We start from the raw sequence: 24915 nt of genomic DNA on the forward strand, positions 1-24915 counted from the left end.
TCATTTTTTTATAAAGTCCTCATGAAAACACGCCAGCATTTTTGTGTGAATTTCTCCTGATACACACAATTTTGTACAATATGGAACTTTATTGTGAATCAGTGTTCCCTAATATAATGCATTCACGTTGTTTTCACTAATACATGCATTTTGCATTGCAAAATTCAGAGAAGTGTGAATTTCAATGTCTGGATATGTATCATTTCACACATTGATTCAGAAAGTGTGTATTAGATAATATTTGCCTGAATATTTACTGAATTGATTCCACCACCCATCTCTGGTTCTATACCTTCTTTTCCATTTCTGGGAAGTTGCAGTCATCAAGGAAATATGCCGTTTCATGGGACTCCACTATTTGAGGCTTCTGACCAAGAGTTGCGTGATGCCCTCCCCCAATTGTCCCTATCAAACTTCCCAACTCAAAGAGAGGGCACGTATTTTCAAGCACAGTTTCTCTCTCTTATGTAATAATAATAATAATAATAATAATAATAATAATAATAATAATTTATTTATACCCCACCCATCTGGCTGGGTTTCTCCAGCCACTCTGGGCAGCTTCCAACAGAATATTAAAATACAATAACCTATTAAACATTAAAAGCTTCCCTAAACAGGGGCTGCCTTCAGATGTCTTCTAAAAGTCTGTTAAACTGGTATGGAACATTTCCCACAGGTAAATTGCTTTCAAATAAAATTTTCCCTATGCAACAATCGAGAAGGTACCAGCCCAAGAGAAGGATGTGTCACCTCAGCTAAGGAAGAGTGAAATTAACCCTGAGGGAAATATCAGGTGATGGGAAATAATTCGTTGAGAATTAAATCAGTAGACAAATCTTGCCCTCAGATAAGTTTAAGCTTAACATTTGGGAGACCAATATGTGAATATTTTGCGTATGTCAAAAGCTCACAGAACAGAAAGACTGAAGATGGAAGGGGTGAGTTAGGAGCAGGGGAAACTGTACAAGTTTAATTACCATGGCTTTCTCCTGACAGATACAAATGAAGCATAAGTGGAAACAGAGAATGCAATCCAGAGTGGAGAAAGGGCATTGCACAGATACACACAGTTTTTAAGGCAGTTTCCAGGAGTGCAAAACATAAGATTTATGAAAGTGTGTTTTGCCCATTTGTCACAACTAAATGTGAAGCAATGGGTACAACTTTGGAACAGAGAGAATAAACAAGGGTCTTTCAAAATAAAGGTTCTGCAATGGTATCAGGACCAGTCCCAGGTCTGCTCAGTTTATGTGCAGCACCACAGCAACACTATACATGTCTACTCAGAAGGAAGTCTCAGAGGTCAGAGGTGAATACAATCCTAGCCACCTTCATTTGATGGCCTCTTATAAGAATGGAGATACACATCGACTGTTCCTGTAAAGGAACATATCAAATTCTCCCTACTCCCCCCTCCCAGGTTGGACACAATATGAAATCAGGAAAAATATATGCAGTTGGAAAGCTGATAATGTGCAATTTGAAAATCAAAGAGGGAGTAGACGAAGAACACAGACAACGCCAGGGACAGCCTGCACACAAATCATATGAGAACAGAATACACGAAGTTATCATATTTCAAACAAACTGTGCAAACCATATTAAAACACCTTATTCTACATTATTATGCCTGCATATTCTGGAAAACTAAATAAAGGGAACAACAAAACACCTTCTTCTTGGCAGAAGCTGCGTCTTCTTCACCTTCAGTTAGGAAAAACTTGGTTGCATTGTTGCAATTGCCCCTGAAGTACTTCTGTTTGGGCACCTATTGTTTACTGAACTGAGGCAGGTTCATAAATGAGCCAACTCTGTATATAGTACATAAGAACTGCTGACTCCTATGGAGAAACCACCATTGACACAGGTGTAAGCAATGGGCAAAGCTCACTTTGTGTCCATAAGACATCATTCGTGTGTGTGTGTGTGTCTGATGAGGAATTTGTGTAGTTGGAAAATCTGCTTAAAAGCAAAACAAACAAAAAACCTGCTCCATTCGCCTACATTATCTGTGTTGTGTTGTGTTTCCAGTCCCAGTTAAGAGCACAAACAATGCTCTGGAGAGGAGGATGTAGTTATTTGGTAGTTTTCTGTCCCCTGTTGAGACCCATGGCGGTGTTAAGATTGTCCAACCCCCACTCAGCCATGAAGTTTTATTGTGTGACCTTGGGCCAGTCACTGTCTCTTAGCCTAATCTACCTCAAGGGGTTGTTGTCGGGGTTAACTGAGGAGGGGGAGAATCATGTTATGCCACATTGAGCTCCTCAGGAGAAAAAAAATGAGATTTAGCTGTAATAAATTAATATTAGCCCCTAAAGCAAGCTCAGAACACTTTAAAAATGTAATTGATTCATTAAGAACCTTACACTAAGACTCTCTAGACTAAAAGTGTTTTCCCTTGGTGACTCCGCCATGTTGAAAAGTGTGTGTGTTTCCAAGGTGTTTCCTGCCCTTTCCAGAAATGAATGAAGCCAGCTCTAGATCTTTTCTAAATAAATTGAATAAAACTGCTTAACCCACTGAAAGATACATTTGAAAATGAATATTAAGGGGAACAATGCCCATTGTGAAGCAAGGTAGCTAAAGTAATGGTGTCATGTCCTCCATTGTGACACGTCTCCCTGCTGAGTGACTTGGCTGAGAACGTTGGGAAGAGCAACTATCTGAGGATGGAACAATGTAAAGTATATTGGGCTTGATCAAGGTTTCCCAGACTTGGGTCTCCAGCTGTGTTTGGACTACAGCACCCATCTTCCCTAGCTAGCAGTACCAGTGGTCAGGGATGATGAGAATTGTAGTCCAAGAACAGCTGGAGACCCAAGTTTGGGAAACCCTAAGCTAAATGGACCAGTGGCCTGACAGTTTCCTACAAGGCCTTGTGGACGCTTCTTTTCCAGCATATCTCATCCAACACTTACAAAGGGAGATGTTTCATACCTTATTATCTCTGCTAAAGGAACACTGCTGTGTTTGTTCTGGATGATAAGAATGATAGCATTAAGGCTATAGGCCTATTTTTAAAATTCATTCCTGAGGATACGGATTTGCAGTAGTTTAAAATTGCATCAACAATCTACTTAGCAATACATTTACTTCTCTGTTGTAGATTTAGGAGTGCTTTTTTTTTTTTTTTTTTTGCTTTTGAAAAATACATTTTATTTCCTTTTGTGACTAAAACAAAACAATGTATGGAACAAAACAAACCTAAGCATATGTTTGACTATTTTAAAAACAGTTTTATTTTGTGTGTGTTTTCTTTTATCTTATATGCTGCTTTGAGACCCAGTTATGGGTTGTTTAAGTGGATACCTAAGTGGATACCATAGACAGTGAACAAACAGCCACTCCTGAATCACAGGCACCCTAGGCCAAAAGTGTTTTCCCTTGGTGACCCTGCCATGTTTTCCCTTGGTGACCCTGCCATGTTGAAAAGTGTGTGTGTTTACAAGGTGTTTCCTGCCCTTTCCAGAAATGCACAGTGCTGGATGAAGCCAGCTCTAGATCTTTTCTAAATAAATTGAATAAAACTACTTAACCCACTGAAAGATACATTTGAAAAATGAATATTAAGGGGAACAATGCCCATTGTTATGCAAGGTAGCTAAAGTAATGGTGTCATGTCCTCCATTGTGACACGTCCCCCTGCTGAGTGACTGGGCTGAAAACTTTGGGCAGAGCAACTATTTGAGGATAGTTCAAAGAAAAGAGTTTGTTTGCGTGAATTGAGTGAAAATTTCTTCATCTTGCATGTAAGTAGGATCTCTTATTCTTTCCGCAGTCTGTTTCTTTTGCTATCCCTTAAGATTTAGAAATATAGGGAACCATGTCATGGTTACCATATTTTTTGCTCCATAGGACGCACTCCCCCCCCCCCAAGGTAAAGGGAAATGTGTGTGCGCCTTATGGAGCGAATGCAGGCAGGAGGGGCCGCTCTAGCTGGCTTTTTGGCGAGAAGGGAAGCAACTTCCCGTCTTCCAGCTCACTGGAAAGCTGGCAAGAGCTGCTGACACTCTGCTCAAATCTCTTTCAAACAAGAGCTGTGCAGGCGAGGTGGGAGAAGGCGGCAACCTCTCTTGGCGAGGTGGGAGAAGGCGGCAACCTCTCTTCCTCCGGCTGGCTGGGAAGCCGGCAAGATCTGCTCAGCGTGTCTGCCCATTCTATGGCTTTTCAGTGATGTGACTTTATAGTCTGGTGGGCTGACTGTAATTCAAGCAAACAGAGAGCCGCTTACACGCATGTAAGCGGCTCTTACTCTTCTTTCTTTACAATGAGCAGGAAGGAGGGACAGAGAGGGCACCCCCTTCCGTCCCTCCCCCAGCACCTCACCGGTAAATTCAAGCAAAGCGGCGTCTCCTCCTTCTCTTTTTGCTCTGGTTCCAGCGAGGCAAGGCCGCTGCACAAATGTGAGCTCCCCCTCTCTCTTCCTTCCCTCCTTCCCTCCCTCTTCCAACTTCAAAAAATATTGGGGGGCAGCCAGGTAAGCCCCACCTCACATACCACAATGGGGTGGGGTGGGGAATGACTCCCTCAAATATTTAATGGGGGGAGTGAAGGCACCTAGGCCCATAGGAGTTGGCTGCTTTGCCTAGAACAAATGTGAGCTCTCCATCTCTCTTCCTTCCCTCCTACCCTCTTCCAACTTCAATAAAAAAAATTTTGGGGGGGCAGGTACAGGTAAGCCCCATCTCACAGACCGCAATGGATCTCAAGACAAAGTGCATGCACACTGGTATATGAATGGCAATGCCCATCAGCATGGGGGGAGGATGACTCCCTCAAATATTTACCGTAATGGGGGGGGGGGTGAAGGCACCTAGGCCTATAGGAGTTGGCTGCTTTGCCTAGGACAAATGTGAGCTCCCCCCCCCCCTTCCTTCATCGCTGTATTGGAGATACCATACATTACTGACAGTTCCTTCATCACTGTATTTTCCTGCAGACCCCCCCCCCCCCGTTCTGATAAGGATGATAAAGCAGAAAAGACTAGCATATAAGATTCCTTTTAAACTAGAGGTAGTAAAATATGCTAAGGAGCATGGAAACAGAGCAGCAGAGAGACATTTGGGGCCACCTCCAACAGAAAAAATGATAAGAGAGTGGAGGAAACTGGAGGATCAGCTGCAAAAAGCAGATAAAATTAAGCACACTTTTTGTGGAAATGCTGCAAAGTAGCCACAGTTGGACGTGGCCATGAAAGAATGGATCACAAATCACCGGAATAATGGCTTCACAGTCTCTACAAAAATGATAATATATGAAGCCAAACATTGCTTTAGAGAAAGGCATTCATGATTTTGCTGGATCACCATCATGGTGCTACAGATTTATGAAGCAATGTGGCCTTGCTATGCGCACCAAAACTAGAATTGCACAAAAAATGCCTGAAGAATATGAATCTAAGATTCTGTCTTTTCATAAATGTGTAATTGGTGCTAGGAAGAGAAATGGATTTGAAATTGGCCAGACTGGGAATATGGATGAAGTCCCACTAACCTTTGAAGTCCCACTAGCCATCTAATAGGACTGTTGATCTGAAAGGTGCCAAAACTATCGCTGTGAAAACCTCTGGACATGAGAAAACCCATTACACGGTTGTGTTGTCTTGCTGTGCAGACGGCACCAAATTGCCACCCATGTTAATTTTCAAAAGGAAAACATTTCCAAAAGAAGTGATTCCACGAGGAATTGTTGTACATGTTCATGAGAAGGGATGGACGAAAATGGAATGAGAGTATGGGTTGAAAAAGTGTGGTCCAAACGTCCTGGAGGGCTTTTGAAAAAACCTGCCTTATTAGTACTGGACCAGTTTAGAGCACATATTAGCGAAACTACAAAAAAGTGCTTTAAAGAAGTGAAGACTCATCTAGCTGTAATTCCTGGAGGTCTTACCAGCCAGTTGCAACCTCTTGACGTTTCCATCAACAAGCCATTTAAAGTCTTTATGCGAGAAGAATGGAACACATGGATGGCTGCTGGTAATCATGATCTGACACCTACTGGACGAATGAAGAGGCCCACTATCACTCAAGTTTTTGAATGGGTGAAAACATCATGGCACTCGGTGAAGGAGGAAATCGTTGTACAGTCATTCAAAAAATGTGGCATTAGCAATGCTTTGGATGCAAACGAAGATAGCAAATATGAAGATAGCGAAGAAAGTGATGCCAGTGATTGTGAGCAACTGAAATTCATAAATTCTGACTCTGGCACTGATGAGTTCTTGGGGTTCACAGAAGACTAGAAGAGTATTCAAACCTAAAATTCCCTCTTCATGAAACCTAGGGAAGAAGAGACAGTGATGATGGTCCTTAATGCCACTGTTGACTGCTGTTCACTTTACATGGTTGTAATATGATTCTGATATACCGGTTGTTTATTAAATAGTTTAGTACAACATTTGATTCAGAATATTTTTTTGTTTTCTTTTCCTCCTCTAAAAACTAGGTGCGTCTTTTGGTCGAGTGCGCCTTATAGAGCGAAAAATACGGTAGATTAATTTTTAAAGATAGTCTTAATGGCCACCTTAGATGCTTTGAGGGAAATGGCTTGCCTTCTCCCTTGTGGGCATCATCACAAGAAGGGCATCTCCCAGTTTTGGAGGGTCCTTTGAGAAGATGCCCTCCTCTGAGGGTTCAACTGCTTCCTGCACTCTCCATGAGAGGTTTCTGAAAGCAAGTTCAGCTGCCAGGCGTCCCAAATTCAGCACAGAGATAAGAGTATCAAGAAAGTATCTAGAACCCTTTACCTATGTATTTTTTCCCTTCTTCTCTAGGTTTCATGGTCTTCATAGGCTGTGTGAGCTTCTGGCCTCCTGCTGTCATGCCCCCAAAATCCATCCCCTGATCTGTGAGAAGGAGGAGGAAGAGATATTGGAAGATTGATGGGATGACAAAGTTTATGTTATGAAAGATCAGAAGGAATAGTTAGAACAATTTCTGTGAGACCATGCGACCAGGGGATGGATGCCGCCAAAGCCAATATGGATGGTGAGTGTTGATCTTTGTTCATGAGGAACAGGGAGGCCAGAGAGAACCTGGATCACTGGGGTGGGGTGGGGTGGGGAGGCAGCTTCTTGATTCAAGAAGCCTTCGGGGACATCCCGTTTGAAGAAGAGAGAGAACCATTTCTCTTTATTTCTGTGCTTTTTGATTATGGTGTAGTGCCCACTGCAGTCTCACAGGTTTGCAGGTGTGCCCATGAGTTAAAAGGGTTGGCAACCCAAATCAGATAGCTGGACTAGGACTGGAGGACCAGAGTTCAAAGCCCCCCTCACCCATATCCATGAGATATCAATGTAATAATAAATGAAAAAATTAAGAAGCTTTTATTTTCTCTTCCAGGCAGTGACAGCAGTGAGGCCAGCAGCTCCAGCACAGCCCTCTCTCCCTCTCCCCCACCCCACCTAGTTCCCCCTTTCTCACAAACCCAAATACATATATAAATAAAGTGAACGGTCATCAGGTTCCTGTACTTGAAAAGGTGCACACCATGGGAGATGTTCAATGAGATGAAAGGGACTTGTGGGGAGGGTGCCCCATCGTATGACGTAGTCAAGCACTGGCATCATCAGTTCAAGTGTGGTCGGACTTTGGTGGAACTGCTCCCATTCCTGGGTGACCATAGTCTGCCATTGATGAAGACACCATCTGGCAAGTGGAGGCCACCATTTAGGAGGATCGCTACATAACCATTCACCAACTAGCTCCAGATGTCAAGATCAGTGTGGGCTCTGTAGAAAAATTGATCCATGACCATTTGCACATGGGAAAGGTGTCTGCACCATGGGTCCCCCGGCTGCTGACACCTTTCCAGAAGCAGGAACGAGTCACATGCTCACAGGCTCTTTTGGCCATGTGTCACAAAAACCATGATGACTTATTCCCCAGACTAATTACTCAGGAGAAAACATGGGTCCCATCATTATGACCCAGAGACTAAATCCCAGTACAAACAATGGAAGCACTCTGCCTCACCACCTCCAAAGCAGGCACATGTCCAACCATCAGCAGGCAAGGTCATGATCACAGTCTTTTGGGACCAGCGCAGGGTATTGATGATGGATTTCCTGGCAAAGGGTACTACAATTACCAGGACATACTATGCTTCACTGCTGTAGAAATTGCGGAAGTTATCAAAATCAAGAGGCATGGTATGGTGACCAAAGGTGTCCGCTTCCTGCAGGATAACGCCCTGGTTCACAACTCACATGTTGCTGAGACGGAGGCATGGTCCTGTGGCCATGAAATCCTTCCTCACCCCCCTTATTCTCCTGATCTCGCACCATTGGACGCCCACCTCTTTCCAACCATGAAGTTATTTTTGAAGGGCAAGCTTTTTCCAGACGATGAAACACTGATTTCTGAGGTCAAGTTATGGCTTGTGATGCAACCTGCTGACTTCTACAGAGAAGGTCTCCACAGTAGCATAAAGCGATGGGAGAAGGGTTTGACTCTTGCTGCTAGCTATGTAGAGAAGGACTAATAACTGTGCTTAGTTTCGTTTGTCTCAGTCCATGACAAGTACGTCAGGGGAAATCTCTAATGAATGCCCCTCATATATATATATTTTAAAATTCTAATTCAGTTCCTTTGCAAACATGGTAGTATGTGATCATGCTTTTAGCCTAGGGATGCTTTTTTCCAATAGTTGTGAGCATGGGTGGAAATCCCGGGTCTCGCTGCAGGAGTCTACAGTTTGGCTCCTTCCCTTGTTGCTCATAGATGTGCATGTGTGAAGAAGACAAGGCAGAGACTGGCGAGGGAGAAATTCCATTCAGTTTGTGCATTCTAAAGGGAACCTATAAGCACATTCTAGAATCATATTGTGATAGGTCACTCTAATGTCTGTTGAGGGGTGTGAGGTTCTAGGGGTCTTGGCACTTAACCAGGCTTTGTGCTTCCTTGGAATGAGGAACAACAGTGTCTTTTTTATGTACTTTTCCCCACACATATATACAGCTTGGCTCTTGGATGGAAGGGGAGCAGCATTACAGCTCCCTACAGCAAACCAGCACTGGACTCCAAGACATCTCCGTGCCTCTGTCCCAGCCTGCCAAGGTGGTTCTGACCTTCAGCCCCCATATGGAGGTCTTCTAATTTCCACTTCCTTGTTCCCATAACACCTTGCCCCAAAACCTCTGTGTTAAAGGATAACTTTTTCCAGTGTGACACCACACCTATGTTGCCCTGGCAACTTGCCTCTCAGTTACCCTTTTGTCTTGTAAAAGGTCTTTGTGGTGGCCTAGTAGCAGGGCCATCATCTCGCTAGAGAGCCTGCCATCCACAGTGGCATTGGGGAGAGTTGTGTGCCCGCCAACCAGCACACACACCCTGCGCTGCAATTTAAAACAGACAGGCTGAGCAGGTAAGAGGCAGGTACTATTTATATTGTTAGCTGTTATGAAGATAATAAATAGAAGGTGGATGCACAGACAAAATAAAGCCAGCCAGGTACTGCTAGTCCCCAAGCAAGTTCAGCCTCCAAAATCAGTATCAGTACCTCTAGCCAACCAGCTCCAAAATTTTAGAATTATAGCATTCTCTTGCAGGACAAATTATTCAGATTCCATCTTGGTTGTGGTCAGCGCTTCTCTGCAAGAAGGACATTGCAAGAAATCTGTTCTGAGAGGGGCAGTAGTTACACCTTTACTGAAGAAGCCTCCTTTCAACTTGGTGATTTTGGAAATTACAGACCAGTTTCCAATGCAACAGTTTTGGCTAAAATGGTTGAGCGAACAATGATTCCATCTCTTTATGACTTAGGGTTGACTTAGGGTTCATCCGCTTGACCCACCACTTTCCCCAGGGGGTAACCCACTGTTTACCTCTGGATCCCAGCAAAGTCAAGGGGGTTTTCTGTGGAATGTCATTTATCCTGATTTAGAGCTGAATAAAAGGTTGGACCTGTGCTTTTCCTTCTCTAGGTGACCTATGTGGTCTGACATGTACCGTCTTTCAGCTGATATTATCCTTTAATATAGGGGTAGCCAGCACGGCTCTGCAGATGCTACTGAATTGTAACACTTCTAATCTCTGCCTGTTGGCCATGCTGGTGGGGTTGTAAGTCCAGCAACATCTAAAGGGCACCATAATGGCTGCCCCTGCGTACACCAATAGCCTGCCTTTCCTTCATCATAGAACTCGAGCTTAGCATTCATGGGGTTCTTAGGCAAACTCTCATCGAATGGCAAAATATAATAATAATAATAATAATAATAATAATAATAATAATAATAAATTATTTTAAATCATTTTTATTGATTTTCCAATAAAAACATCCAATTAATATATCCGATCAGAATACTCCAATTAAAATAAAAACTAAAATTTAAAAAACCAAATTATAATTATTAATTTTTCGGAGCTCCCCACGGTCTGGATCTCTGAAGCATATCTCCACATCTCAGTCCTGCCTCTCCTCGTTGTTTCCATATTTCCCACATCTCAATTTTGACGCTTTATAATACAGTGGTACCTCGGGTTACATACGCTTCAGCTTACAGACTCCGCTAACCCAAAATAGTACCTCGGGTTAAGAAATTTGCTTCAGGATGAGAACAGAAATCGTGCTCCGACGGCGCGGCAGCAGCAGGAGGCTCCATTAGCTAAAGTGGTGCTTCAGGTTAAGAACAGTTTCAGGTTACGAACGGACCTCCGGAACGAATTAAGTTCTTAACCCGAGGTACCACTGTAATAATATATTATTTATACCCCACCCATCTGGCTGGGTTTATTTATTTATTTATATTTATTGGTATGTGCGCATATTAAATTGCCGTGTTGGCACTTTGCAATAAATAAGTGGGCTTTGTGTTGCAGTTTGGGCACTCAGTCTCTAAAAGGTTTGCCACCACTGCCCTAGAGGCAGGAAATCTCATGCCTAGGGGTCAAATGCAGCCCTCCAGGCCGCTGTGCCCCATGGGACTCTCTCCAGGCCACACCTGCTACTAGAAATGTGCACTGGTATATAGTACCTCCTGTATGTTAGTAGAGACTTTGTGCAGGGCTCATATGTAGCTGGGTGGTGAGACTTTCTTATAAGCTGGTACACTTTGCTACCTAGAAAGCCACACCTTGGTGGATAGGTTGGAACATTTTGGTAGCCTGCTGAGTGTCCTTTTCCATAACTTGAAAAATAATCAGAATACGTTAGGTCTTTTAAGCCATCTTTGTATTCCAGTGTCACTCCCAGGAAATGTATTGGCTAGAATTTGATTCTTAAGATCAAATGCGCATGCATTTTTCATTTTGCCTCTTAGGTCTGTTCTCATCTTTCCCAGCCCCCAACTAGGCAAAAAGTATGTTTCATCTGTCAGCTGGTGTTGTGTTCAAATCTGTTTGCATCACATCACAGAGGGGAGCATGAGCAGATGTAAGCTTACAGAACGTAGTATAAGATCATACTGAGCAGAGATTAAAGGAACTGGCAGCTTTGGTTTTCATTAATGTAGAATGTGTCCAGTAAATTTAGGACTACGATTTATGGAGCCTGAAGGCTTTCAGATTTGCTGAAAGAAAAGGGGGAAATCAAAACTTCGATCATAGACAGTCATGGGCATTTCTAAGGCCTCTGTGGAATATCACCAATATTATAACTGTTGCTGAATTGATTTTTTGCATATATATTTTTAAAATAAAAATGCCAAAGCCCCTTGAAAACTCCACCTTAGCATTTGCTTGACTTTTCTTGCACCTGCTTGCAACTGAGTATGCTGCTGCTCAAGTACCATTTGCCAACACACCTCTCCCATTTCATTTCTTCCATCTCCTGAGCCAATTGCTAACCACACACAGTGATCGCACACAGCAAGGTCTGAGGAAACTCCTCCGCTGCACTGCATGCTCCTTGGGTATATGACCCTGACATGTGTACGGTGTCCCCATTGGCCAATGTTCACCCCGATGAGCCTGACAGGCCCAAACAACACTCTGGTTCCAATATTAGTCGGATATTTTCCAAAATCCACTCACCTACATGAACCAAATGCCAGTTAGCCAAACTCTCAGAAAACACCACTCCAGTCATGAAGACAACATGGTGGCCTAGGGATTGATTTGGCTGGAGATCAGGCTATTTAAATTCACTCCACACCACACTCTCCCCTCTTCTCATTGAGACACACACCCTCCCACTTCTTTTCCAGTGTGGTCTCTGCTAGTTGACTTCTTTGAGGGGACTGAGTAGGATTCCCCCCCCCCCAGATGACACTAATTGGCCTATGTCACATATTTTTCACCTATTTCCCTACACCATTTCCCCCAGTTACCAAAATACTCAACTGTCAATGCACTGCAAAAAAGGACCTGTTTTTCTTGTCATGAAAAGGCAGATGACACAAATCCAAAGTGTGTCTACTCAGAATTAAGTCTTACTGAATGTAATGAGGCTTACTCCTGGGTAAGACTGCAGCAGGACGATCCATGCATTCTTCTTTTTTGAAGCAAGCCTTGTCATTGCAAAGGAGGCAATGTGATTCGTTATCATTATGTCATTTTCAGTGCAAAGATATGAAGAGACAAAATGAGAAAATATGGCATCTTGTCAGAAATGAAAATCGTAAACACTTGTTTCAGGAGAGGGAGTGCTTCTCAGGGCAATTTCCCCCCCTAAGCAAAATATAAATATGTGCTGAGAAGAGAAAGTACTGGAGCACAAAGAGCTGGAAAGTGTTACAATCATTATCCTGCTTTTTATAAATTTATTTTAGGACTTTCTCCCTGACTGGGGAGCCTGACCGGGATTAGCCACAGTTTGCATTATGTATTTGTCTGTAAGGAAGGCACTGGGGGGTGACAACAGGAATTCTAACAAAAACAGAAATTTTTCCTTTTTAGGGTAGTTAATTCTCCATGAACTATTGCTCATATATGCACACATGATGGACTGCAGAACTTCCTTTTTGTATGTAGAAACTTCAACATTGCTGAAGATGACTGGGAGTGGCCACCGAGACCATATAACGCCGGTCCTGAAAGACCTACATTGGCTTCCATTACGTTTCTGAGCACAATCCCAAGAGTTGGTGCTGACCTTTAAAGCCCTAAACAGCCTCAGCACAGTATACCTGAAGGAGCGTCTCCACTCCCATCATTCAGCTGAGACTTGCCATGGACAAATTCAATGATATTTGGAATCCATTCTTACAAATACTGTAATAGGGTAAGATCTGGTGAAGTACAATAACAACCTTGTAAAATATACAGTTTTGAATCCCCCCCCTTCCCCTTTTGTTTTCCCTCTGCACGGGTTCTGTTTCTCTTTCTCTTTTTCTCGTTTTTTGTTTTCCGTCTCACCATGTTTGCTTCACATATAGTTATGTACTTTTTGAACTTCCAATAAAGAGAGAACAAAGATTCATATCGTGACTTCACTGAACTAAGGAAAGCACATCAAATCAATTGTTCTATGTTTCATGTTGTGGCAGAACTTTGATTTTTACAGAAGCAGGCCTGCATCTCTTGTACGTACATGGTTAGCATATGACAAAAATCCAGTCACAAAGCTGCCCAAAGTCTTGGACTGTATGTCCTTCAACATCATGCACTTTTCTCCATTTGCTCAATGCAAGCAGAGATAGTTGCATTGTGTTAAGTTTGGGGAGGTTGGTTGGAAACATAGGGTCAGAGCAAGACTTGGCGCAGATGTCCAGGGCCCTGTCCAGACCAGAAGATTGGTAGTCCCCAAACGCTGCCAAGGCTGGCTTACCACATTTTGAAGTAATTAAGGAAATACATATGGCCACCTGAAGGGGGTGAGGACTCCATAAAACCATTAAATAACTGCAGCTCTGAAGCAAGAGTTAATAGGATCAAAATTACATAATAATGGTGGTCATTCCTGCTGGCCAGCTCTGGTCATAACTTCTTTTCTTTCTTTTTCCTTAGAGTAATGGCTGGATGATTTGTGGGGAAAGTAGGAGAATATCTGCAGTTCCCTAAAAGGGTACATGACGTATCTTTTCCCACCCAGCTAATGATGATCTAATCAAGGTCACTATAGGCTTTTTCACAGCTTACACTGAACACAGGTACAGCTGCCTCTACACATGTGCATGTGTTTGTGTGAAAGCATGTACATTTGTTGATTTGCACAGCTTGACTATTGTGTATGAAGATTGAAGGTCCATTGTATGTCACATATGAATAAGTGTAAGAAAATAAGAAGAGCCTGCTGGATCTGACCAATGACCCATCTACTCCAGCTTCTCACAGTGACCAACCAGATGTCTATGGGAAGCCCACAAGTAGGAACCAAGTGTTCTATGATTCATGTTCCAATGCTCTCCCTACAACTTCACCCAGTTACACAGTGCTAGTGAAGTGGAGAAACTTTGAACAGAGTTATGAGCTCTGTAAGCTAAAACCACCTGAGGATGTTTTTTTTGTTGGTTTGCTCACAGTGGTGTTAAGCTGAGACTCCACTTATACTCAGTGCTTTTTTTCTGGGGAAACACAGGGGTACGCATACCCCTAAACATACTTAAATGCCTTGGTTCCCAAACGCCGAAAACCCGAAAGTAAGTGTTTCTGTTTTCTAACGTTTTCCGGAAGCTGAACATCCGATACGGCTGTCAGCTATTGTTTCCGGGGCACTTGCACTAATCAGAAGCTGCGCCTTGGTTTTTGAACATTTCTGAAGTCAAACGGACTTCTGGAATGGATTTATTTGGTGCTTCCATGCCACTTGGGGAAGTAGGGGCAGACAACATTTTGATTTTTTAAAAAAGCTTTCCACTAATATTGGTTTGCAATACCTATCTGCTTTGCAGTACAGTGGTACCTCGGATTAAGAACTTAATTAGTTCTGGAGGTCCGTTCTTAACCTGAAACAGTTCTTAACCTGAGTCGTGCTTTCGCTAATGGGGCCTCCTGCTGCTGCTACCCCACCGGCGAGCGATTTCCGTTCTCATCCTGGGGCAAAGTTCTCAACCCGAGGTACTACTTCTGGGTTAGTGGAGTCTGTAACCCGAAGTGTTTGTAACCCAAAGCGTTTGTAAACTGAGGTACCACTGTATCTAAATGGCAGTATATACTCTTCGCCACATGCCAGATTATATAATATGGTGTGCATATGAAGTACACCAAGACACTCTCGAACGAAAATTCCATACAAACTGTAGCACAGATTAAAAACATGCAAATGTGTGGCCTAAATGATTAAAATATATGGCTTTGTTTAAAGCTGGATTAATAACATTTCAATTAAAAGTTAAACGAGCTCTGGTTTTTATGAAGGGATGCGAAACAATTAATTTATGTCCTAAACTGTGAACTGTTCCTCCAGAAAAAAAGGAAGGGCTTATAATATGTGATATGTAAAGCTGTAGTTAATGCCTTGCTGAGTGATGCTCCCCCTCAAAAAAACAGTCATTTTGACATGTCTAACTGGCTGGAATAAAAATGGGTCATAATAATTACTTCTCTGAATCCTGCTGAGTTCATATGAGCTGCCTGGAAGTAATAGCACGGTGGCAAGTGCACATTCCCTCCCCTCAGCCCTCCATTTGACAGTCAAAAGTGCATATGTTGAATTAACAACCATCCACTAGTCTGATTATAGCAGCACATGAGGAATATCTTTGAGGAGTACACTGCACATCTAACCTCTTGTGGTTTGTTCAGGTGCATGGTTATGAAAACAACCGTGAGCTGGAGCAACCTTAACATAAATGAGCTGACACAGATACCACAAGCCTACTGAACTACTGCTCTTTCCTAATTGTAGATCCAAGCGTCGGGTGAAAACATGCGTATAACAGCCATTCAAGAATAGACTTCCGCTGCCCTTTCAGCAGAAGGGGACCTCACCTAGGTGACGTATGGAGCACTGAAAAGTTCATCTCTCCTCCTTGCACTTAAAATAGAAAAGGCTCTGTAAAATAGAAACAGCTGTGACAATAAATAGAGCTGTACCAAATCACCACCCCATGTTTTGACATACTTTCCACTCCTCTGTGAAAGTGGAGTGTTGCTAGTTTGCCTGGTGTGCGTGTTGAGAGAACTTTGGTGAAATGGGGTAGGGTGGTCAAGGAGGTTCAGTACTTTAAAATAATTATAAACCTCATATTAAGGTTTTCCCCTGAACAGAATGGTTTCTTCTCACATGATAGCTTTTTCTGAACTCTGCCCTTCCCCAGTGTGTTGAGGTGAACTCTTAACAATAGGTTGGGCAACACATTATATTCATCACATCAAACAAAACCAGGTGTAAGTTGGGCTCTGACTCTGAAGTTCCCCCAAAGCGGGAATAAATGTCTAGAAGGGAGGGAGTCATAGGAAAACACAGAAGAAGCAAGAACCACCTTCTCTCTCCATCCATTTGCCCATCCATTGTTAATCTCTGCTTATCTGATCTTCCCTTTAGCATTTAATAGCCACAGCTCCTTTCCTTGAGGACACTTAACCACTCAGAGAGAGATAAGTCAAGAAAGATAAATAATGGAAGGGAAGGGAAAGGTGACAAACAGCTCCCACTTCCTTACTGGGAAGGCAGTTTAAAGTGTAAGAGGAGCGAGGGACCAGATTCTGAGGGTGAGAGAAAATAAAGAGCACTCCCATAAGTTTATCCTTGCTTACCAGAAGGACCCAGAATGATTTGCTTGAAATTTGACTGCACTCTTAAAAATAGGCACAACTACACACACACACACACACACACTAGCCCTCCAATTTCAAGGCTTTAAAGTGGGCCCGATGCATATGACTCTTTGTATGTTTATCTATGATCCTCTCCAGCCTCCTCTGCCTGATTACCGGGAGCTTCAAAGTACTAAGCAGACAAAACCTGGCTAATACATGTAGCTAATAATATAATAATAATACCTTTATTGTCATTGTACAACCTGTGTACAATGAAATTAAGCTACTTTTGATGTGATTGACGTCATGTATAACGAGGCTCAAATCTGTCTTTTGACAACTTCATTTTATAATCCTGGTAAACTGCCTTCTACTGAGTTGGACCATTGGTCCATCTCCCTCAATTATTATTGGCACTGGCTGGCAGCAGGTCTCTGGGGTTCCGGACAGGAGTTTTCTTCAGCCCTAGAAGGAGATTCCAAGGATTGAACCTGTGATCTTCTGAATGCAAGGCACTTGCTCTGCCCCTGAGCTGCATCTGCTTTAGAATGCCGTGCTGACAAAGTCATGCACTTAGCCAAGTGTTCAGCAACTTCTTCTTCCCTCTCTTTATTTCCATTTTGTGCTTCTGCAGAAGATTAACTGCTACGTAGTGCTGCTTCTTTGTATGCATGTAAGGTGTGCTTGTGGATCACTGAATAAGGCCCCATTACAGACCTTAAGCACCACCATTAGTTTAGTTTTAACATGTATAAAATTCGGTAGGAAATCATTTATATTCATCTGCAGACTGTGGTAGAATGGGATAGTATGCTCTATTTGGCCTGGCTAATAGACTTCTAGGCTGAACAGCCTTTGGTCTAAGGGGAAGCACTGGACTGCTTTTGCTTAGCTTATTTATTAATGTGACTTCAGCACGCACAGTGCAGATACCACCACATTCTGCCACTGACCGAGTCAAATTCTTCTGTTGTTGAAACAGATTGCTAAAGGCAACTTGTTGTTGAAGTTAAATTATTGTTGGAAACAACAGATTGTTCAAAAGCCTTCTCAGAATCCAAGGAAGTTGAATTTCAAGGTCATTTCAAATCCTTGCTGCATCTAATATACTACTATAAGGGCTACCCCCAACATAAGGGGTGGATCCTGGCATAGTTCAGCGACTTGTTGTTGTTGTTTAGTCATGTCCAACTCTTCGTGACCCCATGGACCAGAGCACGCCAGGCACTCCTGTCTTCCACTGCCTCCCGCAGTTTGGTCAAACTCATGCTGGTAGCTTTGAGAACGCTATCCAACCATCTCGTCCTCTGTCGTCCCCTTCTCCCTGTGCCCTCAATCTTTCCCAACATCAGGGTCTTTTCCAGGGAGTCTTCTCTTCTCATGAGGTGGCCAAAGTATTGGAGCCTCAGCTTCAGGATCTGTCCTTCCAGTGAGCACTCAGGGCTGATTTCCTTCAGAATGGAGAAGTTTGATGGGACTCTCAAGAGTCTCCTCCAGCACCATAATTCAAAAGCAGCAATTCTTTGGCGATCAGCCAGTTCACCGACTACAGATCTGAAATTCAAGCCATACCTTGTGTACTACATTGTTTTAGTTATTCTTCCTGCCTCAGCATTCAAACTGCAATAGAGAGATAGTAATCCTGATAAGGATTACTGAGATAATATATAGTAAGCACAGTACTTTGAACATAAAATACATAGGTGGCTGCCTTATATAAATGAGGACTATTGAGTAGACCTAGACCAGGGGTGTCACAGTAGTTCTACTGTGTTTCAGGCAGAGGGTTTATCCACACTTACCTTTTGCGCTGCTCCTTCAAGGCAGAGGTCCTTGCTTAAAAGTTCTGCGTCTGAATGTCCCCCCACCAAGCTTTCCCTGTGAAAGGCTACTCTTTGGTAGCAAACATCAATTTGGGTTTTCTGCGGGTTGCCATTTGATCCGACTGAGCTTTAATGAGCAGGTTTTCACAGGGAATGCTTTGGAGCAAAAGAAAAGAAAAATGGTGGCGTGGACACAGAGCTTTAAAGCAAATACTGTGCATGTAAAGATTGGAGGAAATGTAAGTGCTAATAAACCCAGAGGGTCCTCCCTCCACTTAACTGCAGATAAAAAGGTAAATGTAAAGGGACCCCTGACCATTAGGTCCAGTCGTGGCCGACTCTGGGGTTGCAGCGCTCATCTCGCTTTATTGTCCGAGGGAGCCGGTGTACAGCTTCCGGGTCATGTGGCCAGCATGACTAAGCCGCTTCTGGTGAACCAGAGCAGCGCACGGAAACACCGTTTACCTTCCCGCCGGAGCGGTACCTCTTTATCTACTAGTTTTTGAACTGCTAGGTTGGCAGGAGCAGGGACCGAGCAACGGGAGCTCACCCCGTCGTGGGGATTCGAACCGTGACCTTCTGATCGGCAAGTCCTAGGCTCTGTGGTTTAACCCACAGCACCACCCGCATCCCTTTAACTGCAGATAATGGAGCTTGAACTTATGGACTCTTGCATGTGAAGCCAAGATCCCTCTTGGCATCGTACACCTTATAAAACGTAAGTAGTGGTAGCAAACACTGGCCAGAAAGGCAAATGTTATACCCTTACCCCTTTGGGTGGAACCAGGGCCTGCCCAAGATTTTTTGCTGTCTGAGGCGAACCAGAAAATGGCAACCCTCTGGCAATTCTGGGAATTGTGGCTTGTTAAGGGTGCTTAAGAGAGCAATCAATCACCTCGCCAACCCATTTTCTTTAGTGAGCATCAAAAAATAAGTTATTGGAATGAAAGGGTTGGATCTATTGACTCTGAATGTCTTTCTTCTGCACCATGCAGAAATACACACAAATGTTTCTCCCCCCCTCTCTTTTTCTTTCATTTTCTTTTTCAATTCTTCTTTCTCTCCCTTCTCCCCACCTTTTTCTCTTTCTGTGGTGTCCACTATCTTGGTTATTACTATTATTTTTATTATTAACCCCCATTTTCTTTCTGTGATGCCCTCTATCTTGGCTACTACTACAGGCCTTGGTGGCAGAATCTGCCACTGCTGGATCCCACCTCTTGAGGCAGTTGCCTCAGGGCATCTAATGGGCGCGCCTCCTCTGGGTAGGCTGTTTATTTATACCTTTGGTGATTTTACGCATCTGCCTATCTGTCCTCACTGACAAACACATGAAATACAAATCCACGTTAAATTGAGAGCCATATGCCCATAAGTTGTAGCAGGCTGTATTTTTAGAAACTTAATTATGGTGGCCACGAATCTTTCATACATGCATATATTCTGCTTTCCTGTCTGCCTGTTGGAGGATGTTTTCAAAGCAAGTCTATTAATCATCTCTGAACTCTGGCCAAAATAAAATTGTACGCCAGGGGGGGAATCTGTAAGTGGGTGAAGGGAGGTCAGTCCTAATTAGGTAATAAGATATGGAGAAGGATTCACCATCTGGAAGAAAGTAGACATGAGGAATCATTATTTTTCTTTTACATAAACCAGAATGTGCTAATCATACTCTGATTTCACAGCTGGGAAGGATTGTTAAAAAAATAAAATTAAATAGAAAGAGAGATCTAGTTTTAAGTGGCTAAAAGTGAACACTTCAGTATTTCATGCCATACTCTTTGTTAAAGTGTAAGCCTAACTGGGTGACCTCCAGATTTTGTTGGACTACAACTCCCATCAGCCCTAGCCTGCATGGGGGTCAGAGACTATAGGGGCTGGAGTCAAACAACATCTAGAGGGCACCTTGATTGCCAGAGACATCCATCCCTAGTGATACCCCATAGTAATTAACACGAAGGACACTCCTCAGCCTTTCCTGCCTCACTACAAAAGTGGGAGTGAGTGCAAACATGGTTTCAGAGAAAAACAGAACTCCTTTCCTAATAGTGATGATGATTATGAGGCCTGGCTTAAGGGGCACAGGCTTTATCACTATTAGAATATCACATCCCTGTAAGGTGAATCCAAGACACTGAGATGTAAACAGAAACAATTTGACCTTTGACAGATTGCTTGCCTGTGCAATGTTTGTGAAGTTACCGCAAATGTCAAGCCTAATCAGCAGTGAAAGGGGGCAAAACATAGCTGGGTTTGTATAGTTAAACTGAATTTAACCCAGTAGTGAACAGCTGGTGCTTTAAACATAATCAGCACAGAGAGAAAGGGCTCTATCACAGATGCTAATTCGGGGTAGTATAGCTAGACATAAAGAAGGCTGATCGTCAAAGAATTGATGCTTTTGAATTATGGTGCTGGAGGAGACTCTTGAGAGTCCCATGGACTGCAAGAAGATCAAACCTATCCATTCTGAAGGAAATCAGCCCTGAGTGCTCACTGGAAGGACAGATTGTGAAGCTGAGGCTCCAATACATTGGCCACCTCATGAGAAGAGAGGACTCCCTGGAAAAAACCCTGATGTTGGGAAAGATGGAGGGCACAAGGAGAAGGGGACGACATAGGACGAGATGGTTGGATAGTGTTCTTGAAGCTACCAGCATGAGTTTGACTAAACTGCGGGAGGCAGTGGAAGACAGAAGTGCCTGGCGAGCTCTGGTCCATGGGGTCATGAAGAGTCGGACATGACTAAATGACTAAACAACAACAACAACATAGCAAGACTCCATAGTTTGATTCTCCAATGCACCCTGAACCATCGTCAAAAAGCAAGAGTATGTCCCTGTTTGCATCCAGAGCATGGGTGCTGTTACTTCCAGGGGTCATTTCCTCCTCAAACTTTTAGACAGGGAGGTGGTCTATATAATGTTTCCCACCAAGATGTCTGAATTTTACCATTTCAAGTTTCGTTGGGGTAACATAAGTAGAATGCTTCCTTGTTCCAGCAGGCATTTTAAGGTATTGTTTGGTTTTATGATCAATTTTTATTCTTTTATTACTCCATTGTTTGCAGATTGTTTTTGTGTATACCATGAAATCACAAAATTTACACACACAATCACAGTGGTTTACAAAGAGATAAAACAATAAAATAAAGAACATTTTGCAACAATACTTTAAAATATGCAAAATTATGTAGTATATATAAATGCCTTAAATAAATAAAACAGGGTTAGAGTGCCTATTTGTGCAAATCTCAGAGACATGTGGCTGGCTGCTGTTGGAAACATGATTATCAGAGAAGATGGAGCCACCGAATATGTTATATTCTTCCATTTTGCCTTGATAACTCCACCAGCATGCTGTCCATGCTACCAAAGTTGTTGCTCATCATTCACTCTTTTCACACAACCAATGTGTTGAGACTGAATGCACATCGGTGAGGTGGCCAGGATGATGTGCCCTAATGTACACACATTCCATAGATGGTAAGAATATGCCCTGCACATGTGCAAACTGTACTCCACATAGCCTGTGCTCAGATGCAGCTCGTGTTAGTTTTTGTATACAGTGATGACGTGAGGAAGGCTAGCAATACTTCTGCCCAGTGCCTCTAGGGTTGGGGAAGGCTCCTCAAGATTTCAGAAAGCAAAGTAGCTTTTGTGGGCTGCTGGAACCACAGAGCTCTGTGTCAGCCTCAAAAAAGGTTGGCTATGCACATTGCAAGAATGTGCCAAAAAGAAAGCCACCAACCTCTTGTCGCATTTTCGCTTCCCCACCTTAACATCCGGTTTTATTTAATGACTCCACCATCCTCATGGTTCTCAGTTTAACTGAGAACTTCTTGGATGGAGAGGAAGAATTGGAGAACTTTGCCCTCCTTGCCTCTGATAGATAAGATATCAAGAATCTCCATTAACACAGACTCCTGCAGCTGTCCACAGATAAAAAAATGATTGGACTGTAATCCACAGTCCACATTAAAAAATGCCCCCGTATAAATCTTTGTGGAATATGAGAGCTCAGCCCAGACCTCTTAAATGTTGTTTCTCTGTACACTGTCCAGCATTACTAGTCTTCCTTTATGCTGTTATGTAGGAAATAATATAGAGAGTGACACAGAGAGCGCTTCCTTAAAAAAATAAAATAATTCACAGTGATTAAAAAGTTGACAGTATTTAAGAGAAGAAAGGATTCTCATCCAAGCTAGATTCTCCCCCCCCCCCAAACACACATCCGATGGGACAAGATTTTTAAAATAGTTTTTACAATTAGTTTTAATCTTTACAATGGGCACTGGAACAACCTCTTTGCACTTCAGAAAATATGCTATCTGGTGTTCTGGTGGGGTGAGGAGAGAAGCAGAATCTGTAAACTGCATTAGAACTGCACATTCCATCCTCCCTCTCTGGACACTGACATTTTGAGTAAACCACACAAAAAGTCTATATTGATTTCTTTCACTTATCTATAATTGTTCTTTTCCTCCTATATAATTCTGTGCTCTGGGTCTTACCATCATGTAGCAGAGCAAGGCTGATTTTTCTTCCAGATTTGCTCTCAAATAACTCCAACCTCCCCCCCCCCAAACCTTTAAGAGTCTGGCTGCTGGTAGCATAAATATAGTAACAAACTGTTGACCTCAAAATCATTCAAGCCTAGATCCATAACAAGAAATCAATCTAGGTTATCAGGTCATCGTGGTAGCATAAAGTTAGCTGTCACCAAAGAGGCAAAAGGAAGATAACAGCAGTAAAACTACCCAGACATAACTTTCCTCTAATGAGCAAACTTTACTGGCCCTTTAACAGTTTTTTTGGCCCTGGCCATCTCTAAATCCAATGAGACATGGCCTAGTTGGCTTATTTGAAAAGTCTCAGGTGCGCAAATGTTGCTGAGATCATGGCTATTGAGCGACCCTATTAGACCAGGTCATGGAGTCATTTGGGTACACCTATCATGACCAATCACAAAGAATCTCATGCTGCAGTCAGTGCTATTTTTCTAGCGCTGGGATGTGGGTGGCACTGTGGTCTAAACCACTGAGCCTCCTGGGCTTGCCAATCAGAAGGTCAGCAGTTTGAATCCCCGTGATAGGGTGAGCTCCTGTTGCTATGCCCCAGCTCCTGCCAACCTAGCAGTTCAAAAGCACGCCAGTGCAGGTAGATAAATAGGTACCACTGTGGCGGGAAGGTAAACAACATTTCCATGGGCTCTGGTTTCTGTCATGGTGTTCCATTGTGCCAGAAGCGGTTTAGTCATTCTGGCCACATGTCCCGGAAAGCTGTCTGTGGACAAACGCCGGCTCCCTCGGCCTGAAAGTGAGATAAGCGCTGTACCCCATAGCCTCACCCCATAGCCGCAAAGGACTGTCCAGGGGTCCTTTACCTTTACCTTTATTTTGCTATAAAAAAGGTGCCGGAACTCACCATGCGCCTCTCCTGGCAATGGCGCCCACCTGAGAGATGCCAGAACTGAGTTCCGGCAAGTTCCGGCTGGAAAAAAGCCCTGGCTGCAGTTCTGCACCCAATTACCTGGGAGCAAACCCATAGGACTCAGTCAAGCTCACTTCTAAGTAAGCATGTACAGTGGTACCTCTTGTTACAAACTTAATTCGTTCCGGAGGTCCATTATTAACCTGAAACTGTTCTTAACCTGAAGCACCACTTTAGCTAATAGGGCCTCCCGCTGCTGCTGCTGCACCACCGCCACGCGATTTCTGTTCTCATCCTGAAGCAAAGTTCTTAACCCGAGGTACTATTTCTGGGTTAGTGCAGTCTGTAAGCTGAAGCGTTTGTAAGCTGAAGCTTCTGTAACACAAGGTACCACGGTAAAGGATTGTCATGTTAATGTCTTCTTGCTAAGAATGTGATACCCAAGTGTGGATATTTCTGCTTATTCTCTTACAAATATATTTATAGCCTGGAAATATTCTTGCAAAATATTGAAAAGACTCTAGGGCTCAAACTGTACAATGGAATCCTGATTCTTAACAGTCACTTTAAAAAAAAATATCCAACTACAATTAGGTTGTACTTTAGAGAGCAATTTCAATGTAATTAATATTAGTTGGAAATTTCTGTCTCAGTAGAAGTGCGAATAGCTGAAGCCCTCCGTTTTGATTCAAGGTTTGCTTTGCTTTGCAATCACTCTTGCAATTCAAAAAAGAAATACTGGGTTGAGTGAATGTGTGGCCACTTTGCCTACTTTGCATATAGGGTCAGAAGTCCTGCTGTCTGTCTATCTCTCCCACACAAATGCCTGCCCCATAGTGGGATCCTGCACTACTGCAATGTGAGTGTGTATTTGCGTGCACACATTTGTGTGTAAGAGGGCTAGAGTGTTAAGCCACCAGGTGAGCAAAGTAATATGACTGGTTGTTCCAGTGTCGTTGCTTAATTCACAGTGACAAGATTACAACATATGGAAATGGCTCCTGTTCCTCTTTGAGCATCTAAACTCATTGTTTTTCTATGTGTTTTACCATTTCTTTGCCTTTCATGTATACAGATGCA

The sequence above is a fragment of the Podarcis liolepis genome (assembly GCF_965112155.1).
Source record: "Podarcis liolepis genome assembly, chromosome: 3".
Classification (NCBI taxonomy): domain Eukaryota; kingdom Metazoa; phylum Chordata; class Lepidosauria; order Squamata; family Lacertidae; genus Podarcis; species Podarcis liolepis.